Below are 23,451 nucleotides of genomic sequence, written 5' to 3'. Positions count from 1 at the left end.
AAGACAGAGCAAAGAGGTATTTGAATTTGCCGGCCTTGAAGATTGGAATGCTGTGTCCACAGCCAAAGAGTGAATACAGCCACCAGAAGCTGGAAGAAGCAAGAAATGGATTCTCCTCTAGAGCTTCTGGGAGAAGGATGGTCCTGCTGACACCTTGATTTTGGTCCATCAGAGGCAGAATCCACAGATATTAGGAATGCTCATCTTCTGACATCCAAAGTGCTTTGCTCTTGATAATCCTCCTCTCTTATACTGTTTTCTAGTTGTTTATGTTAAAGTTTTGTCTTCCCCCAGATTAGAATTTCTGTCCCGGGGAGGGGCGATTTTCTTTTTCTTTTTTTAAATTTTTAAAATTTAAACCCAATTAATTAACTATGATGCATTATTAATTTCAGAGGTAGAGTTCAGTGATTCATCAGTCTTATGTAACACCCAGTGTTCATTACATCTCGTGCCCTCCTTCACGTCCATCACCCAGTTACCCTACCCCACCCACCTCCCCTCTAGCAACCCTGTTTCCTATGCTTAAGTGTCTCTTATGGTTTGTCTCCCTGATTTCATCTAGTTTTATTTTTCCCTCTCTTCCCCTATGTTCCTCTGTGTTGTTTCTTAAATTCCACATATGAGTGAGATCATATGATAATTATCTTTCTCTGATTGACTTATTTTGCTTAGCATATTTTTCTTCATGTCCACTTACTTCTAGACCCGCGGTAGCAGCTAATATGCATCTGGCAGCCTGATTTTAACAGAATAATGATTTGGAGACCTGAAATTTCAATTTTGCTTCAACTTGTGTTTAAAGATAAACTAGGCATATTAAATTTTAGGAGTTTATTTCAGAACAAACTTCCAGTTGTAAGATAAATAAAAACTAGGGATGCAATGTACAACATAATGACTATAGTTAACACTGCTGCATGGTATATTCTGTTAACCTTAAAAATAGAAACCTCTAGTTATTTTACTAGCAAAGGATTGTTTTATTTGGGAATCAAAGAGAATTGCAATCTGGGACAAACAAGCTTTGGCAAAACCGTGGGCAAGTCTGGGGAATATAGGAGAGGTGCTCTTTTTTAGGCAAAAAGGAGAAGTTGGGAAGGCCATTGTCAACTAAAAGTCCATTGGACTAACCTGGGAGTTCAAAGTGTGTTGGCTTTTCATTGGCTGGGCTGTTGCCCAGGGAATAAGGAAAGCATCTCTTTTTCCTGTTGGAATCGTAGAGCAGTGATGTAGGATAGATGTTAGAGTTCAAAGCCGACAGCCAAGAAAGAATTCTTGAAATGTCTTTGGTGCAAAAAGGTAGTTTTATTAAAGCACGGGGACAAGACCGTGGGCAGAAAGAGCTGTACCTGGGTCATGAAGGGTGGCCCAGTATATACATTTAAGTTGGGAAGGGGTTAGGAATAGCTAAGTCTCTAAAGAATTTCGGAAACCAGGTTTCCAGGACCTTGAGGGTCTAGCTATTATTGGGAAAAGGTAATTTATTACTATCTAGTAAAACCTTAGTCATGGGGCCCCTGGGTGGCTCAGACCTGCCTTTGGCTCAGGTCATGATCGAGTCCCGCATCAGGCTCTCTGCTCAGTGGGGAGCCTGCTTCTCCCTGTCCCTCTCCCTGCTGCTCTGCCTACTTGTGATCTCTTTCTCTGTCAAATAAATAAAAATTAAAAAAAAAAAAAAACCTTAGTCGTGAGACCCTTCAGATGTATATCGGTGGATCACGTGCTTGGGTAATGATTGCCAACATGTATCTTGGAGGGGGTTAGAGATAAAGGAAATTTCCAAAGGAATTTTTATATGTTGAAGTAGACTTATAGGATTCTGGGGGTTGGGCTAAGATTGCCTTTTGCCATTAGCAGAGCATTAACATCGAGGCAGTTGAGTCCATAGAGGAAGGTCACTCTGCCCATTTCAAGGACTTGTCAATGGGCTGTAAGTAGTAAGGAAATTTAATAAATTTTCTTCTGGCTTTGTTTCCCCCATCAAGCAGTATCCATGTGCAAGGTCAAGTCCGTATAAAGTCAAATCTGCCTCTTCCTGTCGAGTCTCCCAATTGACTTTGAGTGGTAGGACATGAGAGCTCCCAAACCTCCTGACTCCATTCTAGTGAGGCTGCCCATTAGAAATTTTCACAATTTGAAAGGTAAAAGAGTAAATCCTAAGGGTTCTTATCACAAGGAAAAAAACTTTTTCTTTTTTTTTCTGTGCCTCTGTGATGGAGATGAGGATGTTAACTAAATTTACTGTGGCAATCATATCGCATATATGTAAATCACATCATTATGCTGTACACCATACAGTGCTGATTGTCACCTATATCTCAATAAAACGGGGAGGGGGGAGTAGGAGAAGAAGTTTGAGCAAAAATCAATTTAAATAGGGCAGTGCCACCCCAGGAATGGTTAGGAGCACTCTTCTGCACTCTGTCTGGGGGAAAGACTTCTATAAATTGTGGAAGTAAAGAAGGAAGATTATTTGGCCATAGCTTAAAGCCTTGTTGGCTGTTTGTGATTGGTTGCCCTGAGCGTTTTGACGCGTTTTAACCTTGAGGCATTTACAAGCTTAGATTTTGGTTTGCTTATAAAGGCCTCCACGTTATTAGAGCTGCCACCCCAGTCTATGATGGCTTCTCTGTTTAATTAATTAGGTACCTGCTTTGCAACCTTAGGTAAATCAAGTGGCCTTTTCTGGACATTACACTTCTTATTTTGTCAGTGGGACTTAAAATCCTAGAATAATGTTATTAGGAATAATGTCTCACTTTACCTGAGGAATGTAATAAAGAGTAATAGATAAACCTGAAGTGAATATAATTGGTGAGCCCTCAATGTACTCTGAATGATGCACCATCAGTTTCTCCAAGGATCGGTTTACAAATGGAGTTCAGTGCAGAGTATTCTCTAACTTCACATCACTAGGGCCCTAGGAGCAGATGCCTTACCTCATCACGTTTTCAAAACTGCCTCATGGTTTTCACAAAGCTGTGTGTGATGTGTTGGAATAACCATTTCAGAGAGAAGCAATAAACCACAAGCTGGTTTTCAGTATCTCAAAAGAAGCACACAGACCATAGGTTCACACAAAATTAACACCTCCATTGTCTTTCACAGCCAGGCCTTGGGGAGGTTATTATGCTGTTTTGCTTTGTAGATGTGTTCTTAAAGCGCTGAGAAGACCCTCCTTAGAAGCAGGAAAAAGCCAGCACGTAATGGCATTCAGATTTTCAGAAGTTTTACATGAAACGAAACTTGTTTTCTCTGCATTCTTGCTGCTAGCAGTCCCGACTTCATAAAATAATCTAGGAGACATTCTCAAACATCTGTGAAATACGAAATTCCCTAGGTGTGGAGAGCAAGCTTTTGAGGGGCAGAGAGCACTGGGATGTGGTGGAAAATCCCCGAATAGACTCTGTCTGGACTTAATTCTAGGTTCTTCCTCCCTAGGTGTGCCTGCGATTTCTCCTCCTCCTCTCTCAAGAGGGTACAAGCCTATTAGCCATTATTATCATGACTAATACATGGCACCCCTATTTGTAATACTCTTTATATTTTTCAGCTCAATAAAGTGGACTAAAAGAAGTAATAAATGCATAAAGTAAATTCCCTTTCTTTGGTGAGAGTTAAAGTAGTACTGAATCATAAGGAGGCGAACCAAGGCTCCAGGGCTGCAAAAGGCCAGCCATACCAGCCAGCCCAGCCCCTAGCAGAAAGATTGTAAAGCACAGGCAATCTCTGTCCGCTGGAGCTGTAGTTTGGAATCCAAAAAGGAAAAACAGGCCAAACCATTACAGTCCTCGGCCGCCAAAGCTTGTAACTGCTGCTGCCAAGCATCTTCTAGCCTTGGTGTGAGCTCCAGCTGGAGCTGAGATGTTTCCATCTGTACAACCGCAGGTGGTTATATAATTAGCCCCATACATTTGTAGCGCTGTAAAGAGAAGTCTAGTAACAAATCCATCTTTGCTGTACATCTGTTGGATGTTACTGTGGTCTGGAAAAGGGTCTGTCCCTAAAATAAATGGATCAAAATGCTTTTGTTTTTCAAGTTTTCTGGAGTTGCTTACTTAGGCAAAGTCACTGCTGAAGCCGACGTGATTGAAATGGTAGACCGGCAAGCCTGAAATATATTTGCATCTGCTACCCACTCCGCTTGAGCTTTTTCTGCATCCTTCAGAAGACTGCATCAGCCATTTGCTCTCTGGAGGGGCCACTTTTCACTAGAACCTCTTATACTTCCAGTCTCCTGCTCTGTATCAACAGATTTGGTCTCCTCATAGTGTCTGCGTTATTTCTTACCCCTCCAGACTGATGTAGTTTTGGAATATAGGTGAGGCTTGGTTGGGTGAGGTCTGGAGCCGACAACCAAGAAAGAATTCTTGAGACATCTTTGGTGCAAAATGGTGGTTTCATTAAAGCATGGGGACAGAAAGAGCCACTGCCCCGGGGTTGTGAGGGGTTGCTGATTATATACTTGGGAGTTGGAGGAGGGAAGGAAAAGGGAGGTTTCAAAAGGATTTTCATATGTTAAAGAAGACTCACAGGATACCAGAGGCCTTGCTCTTGTCAAGTTAAGGTTGTTTTTCCTTCAAGCAAGACCTTAACATTAATGGAATGTCACACATATCCCACCCAGGAGTAGTAGGGGAAGGGTTTGTGGGGTGTCAGCTTGTGCTTTGTCCTCAGCTTACTTCTGCTTCCTCATTACAGACCGGGTGGATATTTCCATTTTTCACACTTGCCAACAATGGAAATGACCATTTCAATCACATGCCGCTCATATAAACACAACTTACTACTTTTAAATTAAAAATGCATTTGTTTCCGAAGGAGTACCAAACACATCCTTAGATGGGGTCCCAGCTGAGGTTCCCTTAAGCCCCTCTCCTGTTTCTGCACAGTTGTTGATTTCTATAGCATGTACAAGGATAAGAACTTAGAACCTAGTACCTTGCTGATGAGGTGACATATGTGGTTGGCTGGTGAAGGTGACATTTTGATCCTCTACCTGCTGCTTGTTGTTTTAATTTTTAATTTGTTCAGTTGAGGAAGGGAGGTTTGGGTGCTCCCTGAAAATTCCCCACAATATTGATCTAATTTCCCTGATACCAGTGACTTCTCCAGTCTTTGTTTAGGTCATTTTTGTTTAGTTTTGGCTGAACTGGAACTTTGCCACTCAAAATGATTCTTAGTCTTTACTTGATTGTCACTTTCTTCATGCAATAAATGGCTCCTCCAAGTACTAGCTAACGAAACTCTGCCTGGACTTCCATCAGCAACAAAAGGGTAATGTTGGTGATTGGCTTTGCCCCACTGATTGGCATACACATGGATATGGGATTTCAAATTAGCGTTTCATTAAAAGTCTGGAGTCACAACACAGTCCTGTTCTTCATGTTTGTTAAGATGTCTTTCTAATTAATGGCCCTTAGGATTGAGAATCAAACCCCTTATTTGGATAAGAGGCAGGACCGAAACGGCATCCAGGGCATTGGCAGAGGCAGAAGTCAGGCCTTTGTGTGTGCATGAGTTCAAGTTAGCATCTGAAGCATGCTTTGTGGACCACTATCCCTGAGAACATCTGTGGCTCACCTGGCAAGATGAGATCATAGGTTTCCACAATTAGCATCTTGGGTATCGAGGCACCAAAACTTTTTAGCTCTGACTTGAAAGCTTATCACTATAGAGATTGGGGGGAAAGAGCCACTTTCTGATAGTAAGGAGAAAAGACTTCTTGAAAGTCTCTTATGAACCAGAGTGATGAGGGAAAAGTAAGAAAAATGACACTGCTTAGATTTTTATACTTCATGAAGCCAGGAGAGGGAATTTTCTGAGGGTCCTTTGCCAAAGAGGCAAAGGTATAAAGAGGCATCCCCCGGGGAAGAAGCGGGTGATGGTGGTGCTGGTCCCTTTAATGAGCTTCTTAAGTAACTCTCACACACACCAGCATCGCCACATCCACAAGCAAAAACCAAGAGGTGAGAATGTGCTTAGGATGTTCAGGTGAAATAGGGAGTTTGGCTGTAGCTGTGGAGGTCGAGGTTCACAGATGGGCAGACACCAGCACAAGATGGCCTTTGAAGGTCAGGCTATTGACTCTGGTCTCCCCCTTAATGGGCTGCCTTCTCTCCCTTGTCTCATCCACTCCCCTGGTAGTATTTTCTTCACCTTCCAAATAAACTACTTGCATTTGAATCCCCATTTCAGAGACTGCTTCTTCTGGAAGAATCCAAACTAAAACAGAATCGTAGTCTACATTTCTTTTTACAACTCCTCCCAGTAGGGCTAGCCTAGCTGCTCCCAACTGTTTTATGGATCTGGGTGGCAGAATAAGTATATCATCTCAGTCCTCATAAGCCATGCTGTCACCGTGTTACATAAGAAATCTGACAGTGGCAATAACACGCTACATCTTAGTCACTCTAATGTGTAAACTAATACAACAGTCGGGCACATTCCATGTCTCTGATATTAAATGATGACTGAATTATTGATAACTTGTCCCACATTCCCTTGAATCAAATATTAATATAGCAATATCTTGCATGTGGCGGCTGGATTCCTTTTTAATGATTTCATCACTCAGAAATCCGACACGTCTTTCACCTCATACAAGATGAATTGGGTGCATTCTGGAAAGACAACTTGAGGAGATGGAATGTTTAAACATTGGTTGTTGTGTTCTATCAGAGTTGACACATAGCAGGCTTTCCCTGGGACAAGTGTCAAACACCAAAGAAGGATTTCAATTGTCTGAGACTTTCATTAGGATCTATTCTAGAATTCGTTTTTGCTGACCTATTTCATGATAGCCTTCAGATGGGAAACACAGAACCCAGGCATGGCAACATTGGAATGAGCTTTCTGTCCACACTCTTCACATTTCAGTATTTAGTTTCAAGTATTTTGGCTTATGCAATCTCCCCCACCTCTGGATTCCTCTGGTACTCAGTCTGCACTGCTCTTATGGCATTTACATATTCCTTGTTCTGATACATTTATTGGTGTGTGTCTTGTTTCTTCTACTGGATCATATTCTCCTTGAGGTCATGGTACTCAATGTTGACATTGAGAGGCTCCTCTCCTGAGGGCTTTTACTCATCCTTGCATCCCAGAACTTACTGAAGAATCTGCAACTCTGTAGGTACTCCATAAATGCTTGTTGAATGGCCACCTTTGACAATGAATACCTGCAAAAGACCTGCCATTTCAGTAAGGTTTGGGGGCGGAGTGGCGCTTGGTTCTTGTCCTCATTATCTCTCTTCTGGATCAGAGATACTCTTTTTAAAGATTTCAAAAGGGAAGAAAAAAATGCTAAGGCATCTGAGAAAACCCTGTGGGAGATGTTAAAAGAATGTATTAACTTTTATTAATTTTATTGCTATTACTGGTACTCAGTGCCATACCTTGTTATATAACAAACATTTATGGAACATTTACTATAATCTGGACACTGTACTGGGTCTTTGTACCGGGATTTTCAGTTTTTAAAAACACTTTACCACTCATTACTGTGTGCTTCTAGGCAAGAATAAGTCATTAATGAACATAAACAAAGGTTTCAAACAGTTATAAAATTTTCTTAGTGTGTTGCTAAAACAGGAATCAGCTGGAGTTACCATCCTCAAAACTAATGTTATGCTTGTATTTAATGTAAAAAGTAAAATTTGAAAGATCTAACACTGACCCATTTCCAGATGTCAGGCACTGTGTTGTACGTGAATTAACTATGCCAAGCAACTATTAACTACGTTAAATACTTGTAGCAATCTTATGAATTATGTACTGTTATCATTGTATTTTCCAGATAAGAAAACCTAAAGCCTACCTGAGGTCACACAGGAAGTGGTAGATTTAAGATATGAACACAGAGAGTCTTACTCCAAAGTCTGCTCTTTTAAAAACTGTGCTATACTGTTTCTCAGAGCTGATTGTTTCCCTTTTTCCTTTGGCTTCTGGAAAGCTTAGAGAGAAATTTATCATTGAACTTTACTCTGAATTCTACATTTACATTGAACTATTTGATTGAGTTTATTTGTATTGGTTTTTCTTTTGATCTTACCTACCACTATTTTTCTGTTTGGAAATTAGAAAATTTCTTTTTTATTATTATTATTATGTTATGTTAATCACCATACATTACATCATTAGTTTTTGATGTAGTGTTCCATGATTCCTTATTTGAGTATAACACCCAGTGCTCCAAGCAGAACGTGCCCTCTTTAATATCCATCACCAGGCTAACCCATCGGCATCTGGAACCCTTAGTTTGTTTTTCAGAGTCCATCATTTGTCATGGTTCATCTCCCCCTCTGATTTTCCCCCTTCATTCTTCCCCTCCTGCTATCTTCTTCTTCTTTTTTTTAAACAAATAATGTATTATTTGTTTCAGAGGTTCAGATCTGTGATCAACAGTCTTGCACAATTCACAGCGCTCACCATAGCACACACCCTCTCCAATGTCCGTCACCCAGCCACCCCATCCCTCCCACCCCCCACCACTCCAGGAACCCTCAGTTTGTTTCCTGAGATTAAGAATTCCTCATATCAGTGAGGTCATATGATACATGTCTTTCTCTGATTGACTTATTTCAATCAGCATAACACTCTGCAGTTCCATCCACGTTGTTGCAAATGGCAAGATCTCATTCCTTTTGATGGCTGCATAGTATTCCATTGTATATATATACCACTTCTTCTTTATCCATTCATCTGTCGATGGACATCTTGGCTCTTTCCACAGTTTGGCTATTGTGGACATTGCTGCTATAAACATTGGGGTGCACGTACACCTTTGGATCCCTACATTTGTATCTTTGGGGTAAATACCCGGTAGTGCAATTGCTGGATTGTAGGGTAGCTCTATTTTCAGCTTTTTGAGGAACCTCCATACTGTTTTCCAGAGTGGCTGCACCAGCTTGCATTCCCACCAACAGTGTAGGAGGGTTCCCCTTTCTCCGCATCCCCGCCAACATCTGTCATTTCCTGACTTGTTAATTTTAGCCATTCTGACTGGTGTGAGGTGGTATCTCATGGAGGTTTTGATTTGGATTTCCCTGATGCCGAGCGATGTTGAGCACTTTTTCATGTGTCTGTTGGCCATTTGGATGTCTTCTTTGGAAAAATGTCTGTTCATGTCTTCTGCCCATTTCTTGATTGGATCATTTGTTCTTTGGGTGTTGAGTTTAAGAAGCTCTTTATAGATTTTGGATACTAGCCCTTTACCTGATATGTCATTTGCAAATACCTTCTCCCATTCTGTCGGTTATCTTTTGGTTTTGTTGACCATTTCTTTTGCTGTGCAAAAGCTTTTTATCTTCATGAGGTCCCAATAGTTCATTTTTGCCCTTGCTTCCCTTGCCTTTGGGAATGTTTCTAGGAAGAAGTTGCTGCGGCTGAGGTCGAAGAGGTTGCTGCCTGTGGTCTCCTTTAGGATTCTGATGGACTCCTGTCTCACAATGAGGTCTTTCAACCATTTTGAGTCTATTTTTGTGTGTGGTGTAAGGAAATGGTCCGGTTTCACTCTTCTGCATGTGGCTGTCCAATTTTCCCAACACCATCTGTGGAAGAGACTGTCTTTTTTCCATTGGACATTCTTTCCTGCTTTGTCAAAGATGAGTTGACCATAGAGTTGAGGGTCCATTTCTGGGCTCTCTGTTCTATTCCATTGATCGATGTGTCTGTTTTTGTGCCAGTCCCATACTCTCTTGATGATGACAGCTTTGTAATAGAGCTGGAAGTCCGGAATTGTGATGCCGCCAGCTTTGCTTTTCTTTTTCAACATTCCTCTGGCTATTCGGGGTCTTTTCTGGTTCCATACAAATTTGAGGATTATTTGTTCCATTTCTTTGAAAAAAGTGGATGGTATTTTGATCGGGAGCATTGAATGTGTAGATTGCTCTAGGTAGCATTGACATCTTCATAATATTTGTTCTTCCAATCCATGAGCATGGAACATTTTTCCATTTCTTTGTGTCTTCCTCCATTTCTTTCATGAGTATTCTGTAGTTTTCTGAGTACAAATTCTTTGCCTCTTTGGTTAGATTTATTCCTAGGTATCTTATGGTTTTGGGTGCAATTGTAAATGGGATCGACTCTTTAATTTCTCTTTCTTCTGTCTTGTTGTTGGTGTATAGGAATGCCACTGATTTCTGTGCCTTGATTTTATATCCTGCCACTTTACTGAATTCCTGTGTGAATTCTAGCAGTTTTGGGATGGAATCTTTTGGGTTTTCCACATACAGTATCATATCATCTGCAAAGAGTGAGAGGTTGACTTTTTTTTTTTAAGATTTTATTTATTTATTTGAGAGAGAGAGAGAATGAGAGATAGAGAGCACGAGAGGGAAGAGGGTCAGAGGGAGAAGCAGACTCCCCGCTGAGCAGGGAGCCTGATGCGGGACTCGATCCCGGGACTCCAGGATCATGACCTGAGCCAAAGGCAGTCGCTTAACCAACTGAGCCACCCAGGGGCCCGAGAGTTTGACTTCTTCTTTGCCGATTTGAATGCATTTGATTTCTTTTTGTTGTCTGATTGCTGTGGCTAGGACTTCTAATATTGTGTTGAATAGCAGTGGTGATAGTGGACATCCCTGCTGTGTTCCTGACCATAAGGGGAAAGTTCTCAGTTTTTCCCCATTGAGAATGATATTCGCTGTGAGTTTTCATAGATTGCTTTTATGATATTGAGGTATGTACCCTATATCCCTATACTCTGAAGAGTTTTGATCAAGAAAGGATGCTGTACTTTGTCAAATGCTTTTTCTGCATCTATTGAGTGGATCATATGATTCTTGCTCTTTCTTTTGTTAACGTATTGTATCACGTTGATTGATTTGCGGATGTTGAACCAACCTTGCAGCCCAGGGATAAATCCCACTTGGTCGTGGTGAATAATCCTTTTAATGTACTGTTGGATCCTATTGGCTAGTATTTTGGTGAGAATTTTTGCATCCATGTTCATCAAGGATATTGGTCTGTAATTCTCCTTTTTGATGGGGTCTTTGTCTGGTTTTGGGATCAAGGTAATGGTGGCCTCATGAAACGAGTTTGGAAGTTTTCCTTCCATTTCTATTTTTTTGGAACAGTTTCAGAAGCATAGGTATTAATTCTTCTTTAAATGTTTGGTACAATTCCCCTGGGAAGCCATCTGGCCCTGGGCTTTTGTTTCTTGGGAGATTTTTGATGACTGCTTCAATTTCCTTAGTGGTTATAGGTCTGTTCAGGTTTTCTATTTCTTCCTGGTTCAGTTTTGGTAGCTGATACATCTCTAGGAATGCATCCATTTCTTCCAGATTATCTAATTTGCTGGCAAATAGTTGCTCATAATATGTTCTTATAGTTGTTTGTATTTCTTTTCTGTTGGTTGTGGCCTCTCCTCTTTCATTCATGATTTTGTTGATTTGGCTCATTTCTCTTTTCTTTTTGATTAAGTCTGGCCAGGGGTTTATCAATCTTGTTAATTCTTTCAAAGAACCAGTTTCTAGTTTCGTTGATCTGTTCTACTGTTCTTTTGGTTTTTATTTCATTGATTTCTGCTCTGATTTTTATTATTTCTCTTGTCCTGCTGGGCTTAGGCTTTATTTGGTGTTCTTTCTCTACCTCCTTTAGGTGTAGGGTTAGATTGTGTATTTGAGACCTTTCTTGTTTCTTGAGAAAGGCTTGTATTGCTATACACTTTCCTCTTAGGACTGCCTTTGCCGTATCCCAAAGATTTTGAACAGTTGTGTTTTCATTTTCATTTGTTTCCATGAATTTTTTTAAATCTTCTTTTATTTCCTGGTTGACTCATTCATTCTTTAGTAGGATGCTCTTTAGCCTCCATGGATTTGAGTTCTTTCCAACTTTCCTCTTGTGATTGAGTTCTAGTTTCAAAGCATTGTGGTCTGAAAATATGCAGGGAATGATCCCAATCTTTTGGTACCGGTTGAGACCTGATTTGTGACCTAGGATGTGATCTATTCTGGAGAATGTTCCATGGGCACTCGAGAAGAATGTGTATTCTGTTGCTTTGGGATGGAATGTTCTGAATATATCTGTGAAGTCCATTTGGTCCAGTGTGTCACTTAAAGTCTTTATTTCCTTGTTGATTTTTTGCTTAGATGATCTGTCCATTTCAGTCAGGGGGGAGTTAAAGTCCCCCACTATTATTGTATTATTGTTGATGTGTTTCTTTGCTTTTCTTATTAATTGACTTATATAATTGGCTGCTCCCATGTTAGGAGCATAGATATTTACAATTATTAGATCTTCTTGTTGGATAGACCCTTTAAGTAGGATATAGTGTCCCTCCTCATCTCTTATTACAGTCTTTGGTTTAAAATCTAATTTGTCTGATATAAGGATTGCCACCCCAGCTTTCTTTTGGTGTCCATTAGCATGGTAAATGGTTTTCCACCTCTTCACTTTCAATCTGGGTGTGTCTTTGGGTCTAAAATGAGTCTCTTGCAGACAGCATATAGATCGGTCTTGTTTTTATATCCAATCTGATAGCCTGTGTCTTTTGATTGGGGCATTGAGCCCATTTACATTCAGGGTAACTATTGAAAGATATGAATTTAGTGCCATTGTATTGCCTGTAAGGTGACTGTTACTGTATATTGTCTGTGTTCCTTTCTGGTCTATGTTGTTTTTAGGCTCCCTCTTTGCTTAGAGGACCTCTTTCAATATTTCTTGTGGGGCTGATTTTGTGTTTGCAAATTCCTTTAGTTTTTGTTTGTCCTGCAAGCTTTTTATCTCTCCTTCTATTTTCAATGGCAGCCTAGCTGGATATAGTATTCTTGGCTGCATATTTTTCTCATTTAGTGCTCTGAAGATATCTTGCCAGTCCTTTCTGGCCTGGCAGGTCTCTGTGGATAGGTCTGTTGCCAGTCTAATGTTTCTACCATTGTAGGTTATATATCTCTTCTCCCGAGCTGCTTTCAGGATTTCCTCTTTGTCTCTGAGACTCATAAGTTTTACTATTAGATGTCGGGTTGTTGACCTATTTTTATTAATTTTGAGAGGTGTTCTCTGTGCCTTCTGGATTTTGATGCCTGTTTCCTTCCCCAAATTAGGGAAGTTCTCTGCTATAATTTGCCCCAATATACCTTCTGCCCCTCTCTCTCTTTCTTCTTCTTCTGGGATCCCAATTATTCTAATGTTGTTTCGTCTTATCGTATCGCTTATCTCTCGGATTCTGCCCTCGTGATCCTGTCGTTGTTTCTCTCTCTTTTTCTCAGCCTCTTTATTTTCCATCATTTGGTCTTCTATATCGCTAATTCTCTCTTCTGCCTCAATGATCCTAGCAGTTAGAGCCTCCATTTTTTATTGCACCCCATTAATAGCCTTTTTGATTTGACTTGGTTAGATTTTAGTTCTTTTATTTCTCCAGAAAGTGTTTCTCTAATAACTTCCAGGCTTTTTTCAAGCCCAGCTAGTATCTTTAAAATCATCATTCTGAACTCTATTTCTGACATCGTACTAATGTCCGTACTGAGTAGGTCCCTGGCAGTCGGTACTGCCTCTTGTTCTTTTTGTTGGGTGATTTTTTCTGTCTTGTCATTTTGTCCAGAGGAGAATAGATGAATGAGAGAACAGAATGCTAACACCGTAACAATGTCCCCAGAAAATATACACTAAACAAATCAGAAAAGACCTGAAAATAGGGGAAAGGAAAGGGAAAGAAATAGAAAAGAAAAAGATAAAGATAAAAATAAACAAAAACAAAACAAAACAAAAACCAGAATATGATCAAATATGATCAGGCTGGTGCATACATCAGTGCCACAAACTAGATTTTGGGCGTATTTTGGTTTGTTAGAAGAAAGTGCCTCCCAAAATTTTAAAGAAAAAAAACTTAAATATGTACAAAAATAAGGGTTAACATGATGAAGGGATGGAATATGACTGTAAAGATGAAAATTATAAAAGATTTTATAAAATGAATTGATAAGATAGAATTTGGTTGAAAAAAGAAAGAGGAGGATTTAAAAAAAAAAGAAATAAAAAAGGGAGAGAATGTGATCAGGCAGGAGACTAGAACAAAGCCATACACTAGAAATTTAGGATATATTTTGATCTGTTAGAAGAAACTGTCTCTCAAAATTTTAAGGAGAGAACAATATATATATATACCAAAAATAAGGGTAACTACTATGAAGGGATAGAATAGGACTTTAAAAATGAAAAATAAAATTTTTTTTAAAAAAAGGGATTGATAAGATGTTGGTTGAAAAATGGAAAAAGAAAAATTCAAAAAAAAAAAAGACAGTTAAAAAAATTAATTTTGAAAGACCAAGGAATCATGGTAAAAAAGCCATGAATTCTATGTGCGGTATTTCCCTAGCGCTGGAGTTTTCCCGTTCTCCTTGATCGGTAAACTTGGTCCTGGCTGGCTGTTCGTGCTGATCTTCTGGGGGAGGGGCCTGTTGCCGTGGTTCCCAAATGTCTTTGCTGGAGGCGGAATTGCCTCGCCCTTGTCGGTCTGGGCTAAGCAATCTGCTCGGGTTTGCTCTTGGGAGCTTTTGTTCCCTGCAAGCTCTCCGTACAGCTTTGGAGGACGAAAGTGAAAATGGCGGCCTCCCAATCTCTGCCCCGGAGGAGCCGAGAACTCAGGACCCTGCTCCTCAGTGTGCTCCCAGAGAAAATTAGTCAATCGCTCTCGGATGCATTCCGTGCTCACCCGGCCTGTGACCGAGTGTTTCCATCTCTGGCACCCGACCCCGTGTGGAGTCTCCAAACCCAGCAGATCCCTGCGGTGCGCTCCCGCGCCGCTCCTCCCGGGGGAGGGAGGGGAGTCTCCCCGGCTCTGCTGCTTGTTGGGTCCCTGCTGGAGGACCAGTGGCCCGACTGTCACCGATCACAGTTTATGGCAACCCCGAGCTGAGAGCCCGCGCCTCGGCTCCGTCTCTGCAGCCGGCTTCCCCGCTCCGATACCTGGGAGCTCTGCCGCACTCAGGCTCCCCTGGTCTTTCTGTGACCCCGAGGGTCCTGAGACCACACTGTCCCGCGAGGGTTCCACCCCCCGCTTAGCCACTGGAGCGACGTCCCTCAGCGGAGCTGACTTCTAAAAGTTCCGATTTTGTGCTCCGCGGCTCTAGCACTTGCCAGAAGCGGCCGACGGAGGCCCCCTCCCCCGCCGTCTATCCTCCCGAATATCGCCTCGGATTCACTTCTCCGCACGTCCTACCTTCCAGTAAGTGGTCGCTTCTCTGTTCAGAGAGTTGTTGCTACTCTCCTCTTCGATCTCCTGTTGAGTTCGTAGGTGTTCAGAATGGTTTGATCCCTATCCAGCTGAATTCCTGGGACCAGACGAAATCCAGGTCTCCTACTCCTCCGCCATCTTGCTCTGTCCCGGAAATTAGAAAATTTCTAATTTTTAAAATTTTATTGCTCTTTTTTTTTTAAAGATTTTATTTATTTATTTATTTGAGAGCGAGAATGAGAGAGAGAGCGAGAGCATGAGAGGGGGGAGAGTCAAAGGGAGAAGCAGACTCTCTGCTGAGCAGGGAGCCTGATGCGGGACTTGATCCCGGGACTCCAGGATCATGACCTGAGCCGAAGGCAGTCGCTTAACCAACTGAGCCACCCAGGCGCCCATAAAATTTTATTGCTCTTTATGCGGGGGAGCAACAATGTCATTGACTCTTCTACTTCCATCATTCATATATTCGGGTAGGAAAGTATCTGGAAATTCTATAGCAGGCACTTTATTGGGAACTGTTGCTCTAGATAGAGGAAGGGAGTTGTTCTAGTTCACATGCTAGTGAGTGGTCATCCTTGGTAAAAACCTAGCTCCCCTGACTTCTGGTCCAATGTTTTTTTCTACTATATCATACTGTCTTATGTTATTCCTGCTTATTTACCACTAGTACCCATATCTTAATCATCTCTTGTGTAGAATATATTTCTAGAATGTATTTCTAGAATATATTTAATCTTTCTCTCTTTCACCTTAAGAAATAATATAACATGATAGGAAAAATATGGTCCCAGGAGTTAGAGAGCCCTGTGACCCTAAACAAATGACTGAATTTCTATGGGCTTTAGTTTCCTCATCTGTATTGATAAATGCTCTAATGTCTGAGGTGCTTTTTGTACATGGATATAAATACTAACATTTGTGATTTATTTAAATACAATTTATTAAATTCATATATCTAAGAATCAAAAGTTTGAAGACCAATTTTCATGAGTATTATTATGGATTTGAAGTGTGATTAATGAAATGCTCTCAAATAATTAATTGCCACTTCAAATTTAGTATAATTTATTCTTTTAAATGCTGCACACATATCCGACTGTAGGCAAAACACAAATGGAATTATTATAAAACATATTATTATGTATGTACTCGAACCTATTCTAAGATGTCACCATTGTGGTTTCAATTCATTTCTTCATTAATTCTATATTTGGTTTTATATTTTCTAAGGTATTTCCTTACTTAGCTGGGATCTTTCTAGACCTTTCAATAATAATGTTTTAACAGCCATTCAGGGAAGCAGTGATCTTACCAGACTAAAAAGAGAATGAATATCTTCAAGCTTTCAGTACCTAGGTTTTAGATTAATTGACTCTCACTCAGGGCACAAGAACTCTGCCTTGCCCACAGCCATTCAAACACAAGTCACTAATAAGTAAAAATAAACTATGCTAATATGGCCTTTTAGGTTCACACCTTCCATATTTGTGACCTGGTATTTCCTCCACAAAATTATGTCCATGTTTTTCTTTGTAAGGAATTTATTACCTTTTTAAATGTTTTCAACTTTATTGAGATATAATTAATGTACAAAAATGCATCCACTTTAAGTGTACATTTTCATGAATCTTCACAAATGCATATACCAAATGACCAAACCATCATCAATGCATAGAATATTTTCATCACTACCCAAAATCTTGGTGAGTCCCCATCATGACCCTAGACCTGAACCTGGACAACTACTGATCTGGTGATTACAAATAAAGCTGCTATGCATATTAGTGTTCAGATCTTGAACATATTAAAAAAAAAATCTCTAAGTCGTTCATGTGTTTTTGATGCTATTGTAAATGGTATCTTCTAAAATTTCAATTTCCAATTGTTTATTGATAGTATTTGGCAATCAATTGATTTTTTTATATATTGAGATTTTATCTTGTCATCTTGCTCATTTTTTTTCTAGTGACTTATTTTCTAGATCCCTTAGGATTTTTTATTTTGCACATGATTATCTTTTCTGTTCATGAAGACAGTTTTCTTTCTTTCTTTCCAATCCATATGTTGCCCTTTTTTTCTTGCCTTATTGAAATGGCTAGGACCTCCAGTACAGTGTGGAACAGACCTGCTGAGACTAGAAATTCTTGTCTTGTTGACTGTGTGTTGCCTTTCACCATTAAATATGATGTTCAATCTTTTACCACTAAATGCAGTGTTAGTAGTTGGTTTTATTGTAGACATTCTTCATAAGGTTGAGGACTATTCTTTTATACCTAGTTTGTTGAATGTTTTTGTTTTATAATCATGAGTAAGTGTTAAAGTTTGTCAAATGCATTTTATGTGTATATGGAAATGAACATATAATCTTTCTCTTTTATTCTGTTTATATTGGAATGTTTAGACATTTACATGTTATGCAATTATTAATATAATTGGGCTTAAATCCACTCCTTGCTATTTATTGATATATGTACTATCTGTTCTCTATGCCTTTTCAGTCTTTTTTGGACCTTTTAAGTGTGTTTTAGAATTTTATTTTCATCATTGATTTATTGGCTTTATCTCTGTTTTATTTTGTAATGATTGCTCTAGGGTTTACGATACACAGCATTCACGTACCATAGTCTAGCTTCATGTAACATAACACCACTTCACAGGTAATTCATATAACTTATAACTGTATTTTCAAACTCATCCTCCCATCTTTTGTACTATTGTTGTCACATATTTTACTTGTATATATATTTTAAGCCCCATATTAATTTGTTATCCTTGTGTTAATTCATCAATGATATTTTAAAGATTTTGAAATTTGGGAAATTGTCTTTTATATTTATCTACATATTTACCCTTTCCAGAGCTTTTATTTCTTGTAAATCCATATTCACATGTAGTGTCTTCTTTTCTTCATAACTTTGGAACATATTGTAAGGCATCTTGGTACTCGGTTATTGTATAAAATTTCTAGGAGTGTTTGTCTCACTTTCTGTTCTTTGTACTTACTTTCTCCACTAACAGAGACAGAATATTGAAACTTTTTAATAGACATATCCTGAATAGAAGAAACAAAATATTCATATATACCTATACTCCAAACTTTCTTAAAAAATACCTTATTGTATTCACCATTCTTTCATTTTTATACCTGTAATTTTTTATACTTTATGTTTAATTTCCTATTTGAAGTATCATTACAAACTAATATGCTTTCATAAGTATACCTCGTTCAATTAACCACAAGATTATGGGATGCCTAGGTGGCTCAGTCAGTTAAGCGTCTGCCTTTGGCTCAGGTCATGATTACAGAATGCTGGGATTGAGCCCCAAATTGAGCCCCACATCAAGCCCACTTCAGGCTCCCTGCTAGGGAGGAAGTCTGCTTCTCCCTCTGCCCCTCACCCCGCTCATGCTCTCTCTCTCAAATAAAAAAAAATATTTTTAAAAACCCATAAGATTATAATAATTATTTTTGATGCTGAAATTTTCACAGTGTGGTGGTGCTAGGCCTTTAAATTAGAATCTTTGGTTCTTTTCAGCTGTGTTCTATAATGACTCTTAAGCTCCACCCATGTTGTTTTCTATAATATGTAATAAATCTGTAATATGGACTGAATAAGATTATTTTTCTCTGTGAATGTTTTAATATAATATTAATATTTTTAAGGTTGGACATACTCCTATCACTACAACTGTGACTCATTACTCTCCATTCTCTCCTATTTTTCATGATGGTGCAGGTTATTTTCGGTTTGATTCTTCCCCACCCTCCCCAGCCCCATTCATTTTTTCCCCATTTCCTGCATTGGTTTGTGTGTGCTGGAGACTGATTTATTTGGACTATATTAAAGGCCCCATTGTTCTCTGGCTCATGTTTTGGCCTAGCTGATGAAAGACACCACAAGGAGATTGGAGAGTTTGGAATGTTTGGGGAGAGAAAGTTTGGTGTATTTGCATTCCTGCCTCCTTCATATTTCAGTGTTGCAGTTTGGAGAGTGGCTGGAACCCTCTACACTAGAGTTTCTGCCTGCTGTTTTCTTCTCCATGCTTTCAGGTCTCACCAGACTGCAGTGACATTATTTTGTTCCATTATCCCTTCAGCCAAAGGGGCTGTGATGGCGTATTGCTGTGACTAGTCTCTGAGTGCCTCCATATCATTAGTTGGTCCTCTTAATTCTATCAGTGGTCATCAATTCGCTTTTATTAAATCCTGTTGAGTGGAATTCTGTTCCCTGTTGGGACCCTAACTGACACAGCAGTTATTACAAAATCCCCATGTTCCTGTTGTCAAAGCTTGAGCTCGCAATTAGAGCAAGCAGGGCTGGCTCTCCATGTTATCTGGTAAGGTTTGATGAATGTGGTGGTGGGGATGCATGCTCTCTTTTCTACTCCTGGAAATGTTAGAGCTAGAATAGTTACAATGAGTGTGACCATGAAGTAGGATGAACTTTAATACATCTAATAACCAGTTTCTGACCATCCACCTAATCACTCTGATTCTGAAACAAAAGATTAAAAACACTGCAGGATTCTCTCAGTTTCAGACTCCTCTAGAACCCTATAGAATTCCTTTAGAACTTTATTAATTTTCAGCTCTCTACATTACTTATTACCTTAACTCTTCAGGTAGGAAAGCAGAGAGTCACTAAGATCTCACAGGCTGAAGAGAAGGGATAAAGAGTCTCTGAGATGAGAGTTTCTGGAAAATCTAATAAAATGTTTAGTTGGGTTTATTTTGAAAACAGTATCATCAAATAAACCACACTACTCTCTCCCACCTGTTTATTACCCGCCCTGTTTTTTTGTGTCCAAGTTCAAATCCCTTCCACAGAGGTGGTGGTGGCTTCTCCCCTCTTTATCCTGGTTTTGTCATTCTCTTTGGGATGTGGTTTCTGTGAACTATTTGGCCCCTCTGCAAATAAGAAGGCTATGTCATTCCCCCCCCCACCCCATATGAAAATTCTCATTACTGTTTCCCTATTATCCTTCATTTTGGTTCAGATCTGATCTATCATAGAATGCATGAAGCTAGGACTTCGATAATTTGTTTCTGAAAGTGTTTACCAAAGTGAGTGACCAGGCATTATCCTTCTTGTTTCTCCCAAGGATGTGTCTGGGGAAAAACTAGCTTAGCTTTCTAAGAGGGCACATGAGTTAATTCTTCTAACTTTTGTAGAGTGTTTGTGGTAGAGGGTGAGAGGTGTGGGTGAAGTTTTCTTAGAGGGTAGTCATGGGGTCCCTCCTTAAGGCCTGTCTGTGTATTTTGGAAACACTCTACCTTTCAGGGAATGGAATGGCTGTGACTACAAGAATCTTACCTTTCGGGGTGCCTGGGTGGCTCGGTCATTAAACGTCTGCCTTTAGCTCGGGTTGTGATCCCAAGGTCCTGGGATCGAGCCCCACATCAGGTTCCCTGCTCAGCGGGGAGCCTGCTTCTCCCTCTCTAGCTCCCCCAGCTGTGTTCTCTCTTTCGCTGTCTCTCTCTGTCAAGTGGATAAATAAAATCTTAAAAAAAAAAAGAATCTTACCTTTCTTTTTTTTTAATTTAATTTAATTTAATTTTGTTATGTTAGTCACCATACAGTACATCATTCGTTTTTGATGTGTTCCATGATTCATTGTCTTTGTATAACACCCAGTGCTCCATTCAATACATGCCGTCCTTAATACCCATCACCAGGCTAACCCATCCCCCCACCCCCCTCCCCTTTAGAACCCTCAGTTTGTTTCTTGGAGTCCATAGTCTCTCATGGTTCGTCTCCCCCTCCAAACTTTCAAGCATATGGTGATGGTCTGTTACATTGATTGCCACCATTGACCCATACTTTCTTGTATCCATGTCCTTGACTAATGTTCCCTTGGATGTGAACTAGCCTGGTAATTTTCTTTAACCAAGAGACATGGGGAAGGCGTGTAAGTTCATGGCCTAAGTCTTACAAAGGCCTAGAGGCTCCTGCTTTTGCTTTCTTGGGAGCCCTGAGCTACCGTGTAAGAAATCTATTTACCCTGCTGGAGAGATCACATGGAGAAGCCACATGGATAGGCTACATAAAAAGGGAGAGGCGCTGAGATTATATGGGGAGGGTAAGGGAGAAGAGCCTAACCATCCCAGGGTCTCCAGCTGAGCCCAGCCCCAAGCCAATCCACTGTGAAAGCAGTCACACAAATGCCTCCTAGCTAGCTGAGCAAAAGAACAATTTAGCAGAGCCCTGACTGATACATGTAAACATTCTACGTGCTACTAAACGCACAGGGGTGCGGAATGGAGACACACACCATGACCTGCAATCATAGATCTGAACTCTCTTATAAATTGCCTTTTGGATGAGCTTTCCACCTTCTTTCTCCTGGCTGAGTTCTTTCCTCTCTTACTACTCAGGAAAGCATCCTTAAGTATGTTAAGGATGCAAAACAGTATACCCAGAGAGAGATCAGGATTCCCTCTTCTTTTAAGTTCCTCTTCTGAGTTCTAGTTTCCTATTTGAGCATTTTACCCTATGGCTTTCATACTTACCACACTAAAGATAATAAAGCAATCTCAGCATTCATTCCAATCTAAGGGATGGTGTGAAGTTACATTTTGTTGCACCCTCCCCAGAGAGAGCTACGCCTTCCTCAGAGCAGGCAGTCATCCCTACAGATGACAGCACATGAGATCTTAACATACCCTGGGTACATTCAGACCTCAAGTTTGTTGGCAGCAGCCATTAGTACTGCTTGCTGGGGATTCTTGTTTTCCAATTCTGAGTATAACCTAGGACTGTACACTCTGTGGGCAGATGAGACCAGGAGCGGGAATGGAAGTGATGCCAGTTGCTTCCAGATGGAGCTTTTAAATGCAGATGCAAGACCATCAAGAGCTCTCTTGCCTCTGCCAAGATTGGCATTGGTGACAGCTGCTTCAGCAAAGGTTCTAGAGTAAGGTGATACAGAGAAGAGCGTTCTCGTTGACTCTCAATAGACATGCAATATGAGCAAGTGTATCCTTTTAATCACTGATATTTTGGAGTTATCTGTAATTGGAGCACAACCTATCCTATCCTGATTGATTGATTTATTGGTATAAGAGAAAGCTCCTGCTATAGACCTCTTACTTGTTCTTTCTCTCTCATTTTTGTCTTTGTGCTTAGAGCCTTCCTTAATGGAAAACATGCAGATTATCTCTCTGGTATCTGTTTTTCTGAATTAGTTCTGAAATATAAAACAGGCAAAAACTCCTAAACTAACATTTGGCGTTTGTTTTTTTTTTTTTTTTTCAAAAATTCTCCATTCTTTTTTTCTTATATCTCTCTTATTGTTTGTGTTTAAACATTAGACTCCAGCCAAGCTAGACTGTTCCCTGTTTGCCAGACACATCCAGCATATCCTTTCCTCTGTGCATTGGCAGAGTGATTCAGAGCAGCCACTCAAGAGTCAGACAAATTCGGCTCAGATTCTAGCTTCAGCTCTCATTGTGTGACCATGAGCAGGTCACTTATTCTGTCAGAGATGGTTTTTTCTTCTGTGAACAGGAGATATACTATCTTCCTTGCAGTATTAGGGTGAGGATTAATAAGAAAACATTTGAAAAGTGATCAGAACAACACTTGGCTCATAATAGGCCCTCATCAAGACCTGGAAGTTTAGCTCTGCTTTTATGCACTCCTTCTAGATAAAATCCCCTATCGGTGGCTCTAACTTAGTCTTTTAAGGACAGTTTAAATGCTTTGTCAGGCTACCTGTCTGTTTTTATTTTTAGCTGGCAATTTCTTCTCCATCTATAGCAACTACCTATCATCTCCTACCTTCTGAAATCCTAAAATAATTATTGGTATCTCTTTTAGTTCACAATTATAATCTGATCCCTTAATGTTTTATATGTATGTCCTTTATCATGTGTTAGATATTAAGTTTCTTGAGTGTAGAATCCATGTCTGTTTCTCAATTTTATATGGCTCACAACATCCACTCCTGGTCCTGAAAACCATTCCAACTGGGAACTCCGTAAGGATTTTTGAGTGAGTGATGAATGAAAATTTACCACATTTGCCCTGGGTCCCACCGTGGCCATTTCTCCTTTTTCTGGGTCCTTGGTTTCTGCTGAATATTTCATTTGTCACAAGAGGGACAAGAAGAAAGAGGCAAACTCTGGAGCACGTACTGAGTAGGGTACATTACAAGCATTGTCTCACTGAATTTTCATTTCAGCCTTTCGCGGCAGATTATTTGTTAAGCCACACATCCAGGGCCACACAGGTGGTAATTGGATGTGTTGACTTCTAGAAGGCATGCTGTTT

The 23,451-nt window shown here is 40.0% G+C and overlaps 1 long non-coding RNA gene across 1 annotated transcript in view; it reads left to right on the top strand.

Moving 5' to 3' along the window:
• LOC114211174 (uncharacterized) overlaps positions 1-23,451 on the top strand; it is a 65,498-nt gene that overhangs the window by 11,535 nt on the left and 30,512 nt on the right. The window lies entirely within an intron of this gene.

This window comes from Eumetopias jubatus, unplaced genomic scaffold, assembly GCF_037043125.1.
Source record: "Eumetopias jubatus isolate StellerSeaLion01/CBP00866 unplaced genomic scaffold, mEumJub1_p1.0 scaffold_4, whole genome shotgun sequence".
In the NCBI taxonomy this organism is placed as follows: Eukaryota; Metazoa; Chordata; class Mammalia; order Carnivora; family Otariidae; genus Eumetopias; species Eumetopias jubatus.
Note: the sequence above shows the minus strand (reverse complement) of the source record. Positions and strands in the feature narration are given on the sequence as shown.